We start from the raw sequence: 9,982 nt of genomic DNA on the forward strand, positions 1-9,982 counted from the left end.
ATGAGTACAAATGTCTTTTGAATCATCAAATCCTGTGAGGAGTCAGGGTTTTAATAGAGAGATACACTGAAGATTATAATATCTTATAACTGAAGATTTTATCATTGTATAGTGACATAGATCACTGTCTATCATGATCTTTATATTATATATATTATTAATCACAGTGAATATAAGAATTATATTCATTATCATCTTCTTTTTAAATTATTATCATCTGATCTCTTCAAGCTTCTATTTATGAATTTGAATAGAAGCTAATCTTTTCTCTGTTTCATCAGAGTATTCTCATAGTTATCTTCTGAATCTTTCTCTAATGCAACATGGTTGATGTGAACAGGCACTGATTTATTCTTCAAATGAGAAGATACATAGGTTGATCAGCAGTTGAAAGCAATGTGTTCTGATTGATTACAGTTAATACACACTCTATGTTGACATTAATCAGTGACTTCTTCAGAAGTGATCTCAGGAACTTAAAAGCCTGTTCAGACAGTGAAGATCCTTGCTTATATGTAGATATTTAAGTCTATTCAATTCATGATATCTGCATCATTGTTATTCCTCAGTATAAGTGTATGAGTTATTAAGATATAATATCTTCTATCACTGTTCTGTATGTTCTTGAGCTTGATAAGATAATCATTCATTGTTCAGAGCTGTGTGCAGAAGTCTTCATAAGTTAAGTCTTTATCTACACTTACAAGGGCCTGTAAGAGTTTGAAAGTCAATGTCTTCTTGAGTATGCTAATCTTCATTTAATTCTCTCAAGACTGATCACCTGCTTTTAGAATCTTGATATTGAAGTCAGAAATGAATGTTATAAGAGAAGTGTTTCTCTATTAAATACTCTGTAATCAATCTAATACTTTCTGTTGCATGACAGTGTCTTGAAACAGAATATCAAGATATTTCATAATGTTATCAGAAGTTTGTAATACTGATTCACATGCTTTCATTCATGAATGAAACTTCTATTTCATGTAATTCTTCAATTGTTCATTGATATATCAATCTTGATTGATTAATAAACTGATGAAATCTTTATCTATACTCAGTTTCATGAGTATTTCCATTCTTCATGATAAGTAGAGAGTGAGATCAGAAGTATTAAAATATGTAAGAGTATCTAAGTGTTCTTTTGATACTTTTGTATTCAATTCTGTAGATGTTGAAATTGCATGAATTTCTTATTATAATAATCATTGAATCTCTTCATATTGATGTTGTTGAGTTACATGCATATCAGCTATTTATTATTATTGTAGTTTCAACATTGCTCAGAGTCACTGTGACACTGTGTCTATACTCATGTTTGAGAGTTTCATATTATTATTAGACATAGTTATATTGATTATCAGATATATGATATCTGTGAAATCTGAAGAAGTGTAATTGTATTCTTATACATCTGAGTGTCAGAACTCTCAGGTCTTTTACTGATATTCTCTTATATATAAAATCTTATTCTCTTTGTAAGATCTTGTTACAGAGTCAGAACAACTGATGAGCAAGCTTCTATCTGAGAACTTGATATTCACTTAACTGTGTGACTGTTTCTCTATTTCTTACACATTGTTATATATTTGAATATCTCTTGATGAATAATTGTTTCTAATAAGAAGATGATGAATGTTTTTATAGTGTAAGAGACCTACACTGAATAGATTGATATAATATTGATAGGTCTTATATAACAAAGATAAAAATGTTAGAGAAGGAAAGAAGAGAAAGTGTGAGAATCAGTGATCAAGATGGATATTTATATGTGTATGTGACGATGTACATGGTGGAGCTTTGGGGTGGAAGAATATACGCGTGTTCATAGCGGCCGAGGATCGGCAATCAGGAATGGCCGAGAATCGGAGTGTACGTTCGTAGCGGCCGCGGATCGGCGATTGGGAATGACCGAGGATCGGAGCGTACGCGTTCGTAGCGGCCGCGGATCGGCGATCGGGAATGGAAGAATCTATGAAGTGTAATGGAATAGTCTATATGATTGATCGGGCGCAGCCCGCCACAGATATTTTATTTTTCCTGAATCTGCTGATCAGCAGATTTATATACTTTATATTTTTAAAAAAGTCTATTCTTCATTATGAAGAATATCACTTCTTTTTTTTTTACATATCTAGAAGAAGCAGAGTCATCTTAATATGAGTAATACATCTGTTACTTCAGAGTTCAGCTCAAGACTCAGAATCACATACTTTACTAGATAACTCATTAATAGAATAATCACTTATTATAAGAAGGCTTCTAACTTATAAGATGAGACTAAGATCAGTTTTTATTAAAGTATGAAATTTAATGATGAGATAACAGAGAAGCTTTAAAATAAAGAAAAGCAGAGTTAATATTCATCTGTAGAATCTGTTTATTTCAACTTATTAAATTTTTTATCATCTCTTATCTCTAAAATACTAACTTTTAATGATGATTTAAATCATTCTATCTATTGCATCACAGATAATCTTATAAATCTTATACAGATAATACTACAGAATCAGATAACTATAGCTAAAATTACTTAATATCTCACTATATCTGTCTCTGTATAAAGAGACACTATAAGAGATGAGTTGTAGAAATATTAGAAGAAAGTTAAATATACACTAGATATTAAATCAGTAATTACATTTAATAACTCTAATTATAAAGTCTGATATATTGATATATTAATTAATATAAAAGTTATTAATAAAATCAACATTCTATTGAGTACTTAATAAGAATTCTCTTTTACATATTATTGTAACGTGGCGGAACCGAAGCGGTGGCTAGTCAGCGGCGACACATAGAGGTAGTTATTTAAGAAGTCATATAAGTGAGTTTGACTATCTTGCTTGAATAGTGAGCTCATAGGCTACAGGGTTATTGTGAGAATATTACAGATATAGTACTTAGTATACTAAGAAGATTGTATGAGACATGCAGTAACTCTTGTATATATTTCAGTAGAAGAAAAAGACAAATTACTGACTTCTGTAATAAGGAGTCAGTATCTAGCTATTCTATATAGACAATGAGCAGATACTCTTCTCTCATTTTATGAGTGAGAATAGCTGAAGCAATACCTCAGTGACATCTTATTGTTAAGAAAGAGTAATCTGCTGATCTTATATAGAAGCAAGGTTTTTATATTCATCAATTAGATCTTTCTATGATATATTCAAATAATGTCATAGAGTGGTTGAAAACCAGTTCAAATAGTCTGTGAAATGAATGAAATCATCTGTATAAAAGTGATGAGCTGTGTGAAACTGCAACAGAGTCTTGATATAATTAGAAGTGTGATAATACTCTTCTCTTTAAGAGTATAGTCTCTATACTCTCAAGATTATCAGATTAGAAATTATCTTTATTATATAGTAACAGTTACTAATCAATTGACAGCACATGTACTGTATATAATATAAAGAAATAAATGAGTTTTTCTGCTGACTGTATAGATCTTTCTTTTCTCATCTTTATTCAAATCAAATGTGTGATAAGTGGGTTTCTTATATATTGATTTGAAATGTGAAAAAACATAGTTAATAAGTGACTTATAGATCTCTCATCATATTTCATTCTATGTATGAAATTCTCTGCAAAAGTGATGTATTTTAGAGACAAAGCTAACAGTAGTAGCAGGATTTTTCAAAAAGATTTTCTCTCTCTGTGATACATTTTTCTTCCTTCTCTCTCATCTGTAATAGTGAGTGCATGAGAGTATCATTCTTAGAAGATAATAAGAGGCTTATTCTGATGTTTTCTAGTGAGTAATAAATGTCTTCATGGTGCAGCGGCGGTAGACTGACTGTGTGACCGTGTCTGGGACCAGGACCAGAATTTTTGATAGTCCCATTGCCAATTCGACAGATCCCATTACACAGTTCTAACATTAGATAGTAGTTCCATACTGTCTCAGTGGGACTTACTGTCTACTCTTGTCACATTTTCCAAATGAGACCATGATTTCCACTTCTCAATTTAAATTATTTTTATTGCTTTAAATGACTTTAAATCTCATTTGAGTGTTACCAAAAAGTGTTACTTTTTAAAAAATTAAAAATAGTCTAAAAAAAACCTTAAAATGTCTAAAAATAGTAACTTTATGTCAAGAATGGGACTAAATGGGACCAAATGGGACCACTTTCTCATTTTTTTCAAGTCATGATTTCATTTTGAGATCTGATATATAGTCACTTTGCATGTTTATTTAATGATTAGTCCCAGCGGGATTCACGCCAAGAAATGTATGGGACCAGACCAAATGGGACCAAACGTGAAATTCATGGTCCCAGCGGCCAGTCTAAGCGGCGGCCTCTGTGACTGTCAAGAAAGTCAGATTGAAGGTGAAGATAATGGTGTCAATGAGCTGCAAGAGCACTGCTCTTATTATCACATCTTCTTCTTCTTCTTCTCCTGCTTCTTTTATGACTGTGACAGTAGTCACTGTGCCTTGCAGTGAGATGTTAATTCTTCTGCTGATTGATTTGTCTATATTCAGTCTGTTCTCTGCTTCTCTCACTACTGTTGTGACATCATCTTCTCTGTTCATCAATACAGTGATGTATGACTCTGTGTGATCATTCAGAGAGAAACCTGAGAAGAGCTTGATTTCAGAGACAGTGACTTTAAGAAGCTTAATCTGTAGTTTCTCTTCTGCACACCTGAGCCCTGCTCAGAATGCTGCTGAGTTGAGTCTGCAGAGTTCTGCAGTTTCTTTATCTTCTCTCTGTGATAAGGCTCTGATATAATCTCTGACTGATACTGTTACTTATCTGCACTGTGCTAAGCAGCTGAAGAAGAGAAGAATCTTATACATCTGCTTCTTCTCTCACTCTCATTGTTTCTATTATATCTGTAATAATAACTTCTATCTCTCTGTAAGTATTTTCTCATAGAAAGATATTATATCAGCTCTGATAAGAAGTCTAGATACTCAAGCAGTACAGAGTAAGAGTCTCAGAGCTTCAAGTGTTGATAGATTCTATTAAGACTGAGAAGATCTCTCTGGCTTATCTGTAAAAGAAGATAAAAGCATGAATCTTCAAGATGAAAAAACATCTCAGAATGACTGATCTTAAGAAGAAGTTAATCAGTGCTGCTATTAAAAGTATCACAGAGATTAATCACTGATTGAAGAGAATCTCACTTCAATTGAAGCAGATAACTGAGATACTTTATAAGTTGATAAGTTAATATTTTATATATTTCTTCTGCTCTTCTACAGTGCTGCAGTACTAACTTCTCAGCAGATAAAGATACTGATATCAGAGACTTCAATAATGAAGAATGAGTTTGATGAAGATATGATTATTAATGAGTAGACTCTGAGATTTCTTCTTTTTACTTTTTCAGTGAGTGGTGATCTCATTAAATTAGCAGCAGTCTGTGAGTTAATTAATATTAATCTTTTTATTAATTTCAAATATTTCTTTCTTTTCCTTATTAACTGCTTCAGGAATTTTATACTTATATAGTCTTATTAAACTTCTAAAAAACTCTTTAAGAGAAAATAGAAGAAGAGTGCTACAGAGTCTACAAGATATCAGCTCATTATCATGAGATTATTTCTAAAAAATTCTTTGAGAAAAATGAGAAGTCTTTAAGCAGTATTTCTTACTCAATGTCTCTGATATGTAACAGAGCAGTCTCTACTAGCTATCTTATAGCTTACAATCTCTTTCTCAGTATTTTTCAAATGCTCAAGCAGTTTTCATGAATTCTCTAATAATGAATAATCTTCTCATTTAACAAGATATTAAAGCTTATCATAATATATTTATTTATTCAATATTTTCTTTATAAGATATTCAGTATCACTCTCAATCTTAATATTATTCAGCTGAGACAGCTCTGTTCTGAAGCATTGCTTATAGAGCTTTAAATAGAAAATGTGAAAAATAGAATGAATTAATTTCAATTCTGTGAATAATTTCAACTTATATATCTACTTACTTATTACTCTTATTACTGAGAAAGATTCTAGTTACTACTCACTGAGCTTCTTACACAGTCTTATTATCTTGATATTCTTTACTAAAAGTAGCACTTGATTCTCTATCAAGAACTTCATTAGAAGATGTTTTTAATTATAGTATTTTATCTACTACTTCTGAGTGTGATGAATACTTTTCACTGTCTTTTCATGAACTTTGTTTAAAAGTTTCAATCTTGCTTTTACTTCTGATACTGAGAGATACTTCATTCTCTGTATCTGTCTAATATTCTGACTGTCTATTCTCTTCTTTGAAACATTATCTACAATGTCACTGAGTAATGAAGAATTATATTCATAATAAGCATAGAAAGAAGATATCTTTAAGATTATATTCTTTACATTGTTATATGTGAATTCAGTGATTAGAAGATGTTTAAGCTAATCATTCTAATGATATAAACAGAACACTCAAAGATACTATTCTAGTGTCTGATTCTGATATTCAGTCTGATCATTGATCTGTGAATGAAATGCAGTACTGAGAAGATATCTTATTATAAGATGATAATAAAAAGCTGATCAGTATTTACTGATGAAGAGGAATTCTTAATCTATTATTAATGATTTCAGAGCACTGTGATCAGGAATAATGATATCTAAAAACAGATCAGTCAATTCAGAGACTTTAATCTTTTTATAAGTAGAGATATATCTGATCATCTTTGTGAAGTAATTAATAATGATTAAAATTGAGTTATATTCTTTAACTCTTGTTGACTTCAGCAGATCAACTATAAAATTCATTAATAGATTCTATCATGAACTCTTTGAAACAGACAGTGATATCAACTCACTGTATTACTTATACTGCAGAATCTTTATTCTTTGATAGATATTATAAGTTTTAATATACTCTTTGATATCTATCTGAAGCTTGTCTCAAATATATTTATATTTTAGAAGCTTCTCAGTCTTCTCTAACTTAAAGTGCTCTGTATGAGAATTATTATAATGAATTCTCAATAACTCCTAGTACACTGCTCTGCTATGAGAAATAAAGACTGAATCATTCAGCAGTAGAAGTTCACATTCTTCTAGTTATCAGTGATTTGATTTCTTAGTGACACTGTCTCACTCAGAGTCTGTCTCTTTCAAGTTCAAACTGAATTCTTTCTTCTTTAACTTTTAAATTTGAGTTGTAGTAGAGATGTCTCTCTTCTGTAACTTATCAATGAATTTTAAAAGTAGTTAGATTGAAAGATTGCAGACTGTTTTGTTCTTTACTAATTCAATGATTGTAAGATATAACATAAGAAGCTTATGATCTTCAGTGTCAGTTCTCTGCAGAGATCTGACTTCTCTTTCATCTTCTATACTGAGTCACACAGCTGTCTCTCTGACACTGTTTCTGAGCTTTAGAGAATCTTAATTCTCTGCAGTCAGCTTCTTCTGCAGTAATAATAGAGATTCTTTTATAGAATTCTTCTCTGCATTAATAATATTATAATCAGACTGTCTAGATGACATGTCAGCAGAGTTAAGCTAACTTGAACAGTATCAGATATAGAAATTATACTCTGAAAGCAGCTCTGCTCATCTGACTTAATATTCTATCAAGCTCTTTGTTATTAAGAAGTAATATAGATTTGTATAATCAGTGAGAACTTACACTGAATACTTACTATTCTGAAGATAATATTATCAGATCTTAAAGAATTTGACAATTGTTAACATTTTCTGATTATAAGTATCATATCTTCTCTGTGTGAGTAATAATTTCTTAAAGAAAAAGATCACTGATCTTCATTCACAGTGTCTTATAGACTTTATAAAAAAGTCTTCTCTCACAGATAATTTATTACCTGTTTTCTCAGAAGTAATTATTCTCTGATTTTTTCAATGTTGAAAGATCTCTGATATCAACTGTGAAAAGATTTCACAGATCTCATTTCTGAATACATCAGTCTCACACTGACTGAGTAAGTCAGAATTAAAATAATTCAGTATTATAACATCTGTGAAAGCTTGTTTCAATTCTGCAAACATCTGTGTAGTATCTTGAGTGAGAATAAACAGTTCTATTTTTCTGTCTTTCACACTTCTCTTTAACAGATCTGTAAGAGAGACAGTAATCTGTGAATATGTATAGATGAATCATCTGTAGAAATTTACAAATTCTAGAAACATCTGTATCTTGTGATATGTCTGCAGTGCTGATCAGTTCTCGATGACAGAGATCTGACTTCTGTTCATTGAAATGTCATTTATCTTAACAATATAATCTAAGAAATCAATCTTCTGCATGTAGAATGAGCATTTTTCAGTATTTGTATAGAGTTGATACTGTCTCAAGCAACTCAATACTTCTTGAACATGAGTATTGTGTTCTTTCTCTATTTTTGAGAAGATTAGAATGTTATTTAAGTATACTATGCAGAAGATGTTGACAAGGCCTCACAGCACCTTATTTATGTAGATCTGGAAGATGACTGAAGTGTTACAAAGATCAAAAGATAAAACAAGATATTTAAAATTGCTGTACTTAGTATGAAAAGTCATTTTTCAAACATCATCTTTATTAACTCTGATTCTATGATAGATATTCTGTATATCAATCTTTGAGAACATCTTTACTTCAGATAATTGATTGATCATCTTATTAATTAATAGTAATGAATAGTAATTCTTAACTGTTATCTTATTAAGATCTCTGTAGTCTACACATAGATGTAGCCTATCATTCTTCTTGAATACAAAGAGTATAGACATCTTTGCTGAACTCTTTGATAAATGTATTCAGTTCTTTGATTGTACTTCTTCAAGATATTTATGCAGAACATTCAATTCCTTTACAGATAAGTTATAAAGAGGCCTGTATAGCACTGTTGCACTGTCTTCAAGATAAATCTTATATCATATCTTGATATCAGGAAACTTCACTGCTTCTCTTTTCAAAAAGACATTCTTAAAATCTGTAAAGAGACATTGTGTACATTCATCTTCAATAACAGATACTGCTGCTAATCTTGCAGCAAGAGTAATGACTTCTTTATCTATTCTCAAGTTCTAATTATCTACTACACAGTATATCAACTCAATCTTTTTCTCAAGATTCTTTCAATGAAACTCTTCAGATTTCTCTATCACTGTCTCTTTATCAGTGAGGTGATACTGTCACATCTGAGTGACTCAGTCAATGAAAGGATTGTTTTGTCTTAATTATGAGAGATTTAGAATAATGTTCTCATCTATGATATTAACTGTATGAAGAAGCAGACTGCTCTTCTTAAAGATTTCTTCTGAGTCTGTGATTACATACTTTACTTGAATTATGCTAAAACAGTGACATTTCATTTCATCAGTAAATTTCATATAATCTGACAAATCTATCTTCTTTCAATTCTTTATCAAAGAAAAGAAATAGAATATGAAGTTGATATCTATCTCAGAGTTAAGTAAACATCTCACTGATATCTTCTCATTTAGAGTATGTATTATAATTGTAATATGAACTTAAAGATGTGAGAATTATCAATTCTTTTCTTTCTCTTCTTTATCTTTCACAGATATGTTTATTAGAAGAGAAGTCAACTTTGAGAAGATATCTTCTCAGTTTCTTCTCTTCTTCAGCTTCTTGTAATTACTAACATAGTAATCATCAGCTCTGCAGTTGAAACAGAGATCTTTGTCAAATCTTTTTTAATATTTCTTTACAGTGAGTGAAGAATCAGAATACTTAAAATTCTTCTTTACTTTCTTTACACTGAAGCTGTTATAACACTGTTTAGATTCTATTATTGATTACTTAGAAGAGATCTTATTAATCTTTTTCTTAAAGAATTGATTATTCAAATAGATCTGAGAAGTCAGATTGACAAGCTCAGTGTGATTAATTAATGAACTCTGATATTATAATATTATTATTCACATCTTGTGAGTCAGCTTTATAAAATAAAGCTGTATTTTTAATTGATTTAAATCATTGATCAGTTTCTCTCAATATTCTTTAAATCTTACATTGAAATCAGAAGAATTCTCATTATCTTATTA

The sequence above is a fragment of the Blastomyces dermatitidis genome, assembly GCF_000003525.1.
Source record: "Blastomyces dermatitidis ER-3 genomic scaffold supercont1.8, whole genome shotgun sequence".
NCBI lineage: Eukaryota > Fungi > Ascomycota > Eurotiomycetes > Onygenales > Ajellomycetaceae > Blastomyces > Blastomyces dermatitidis.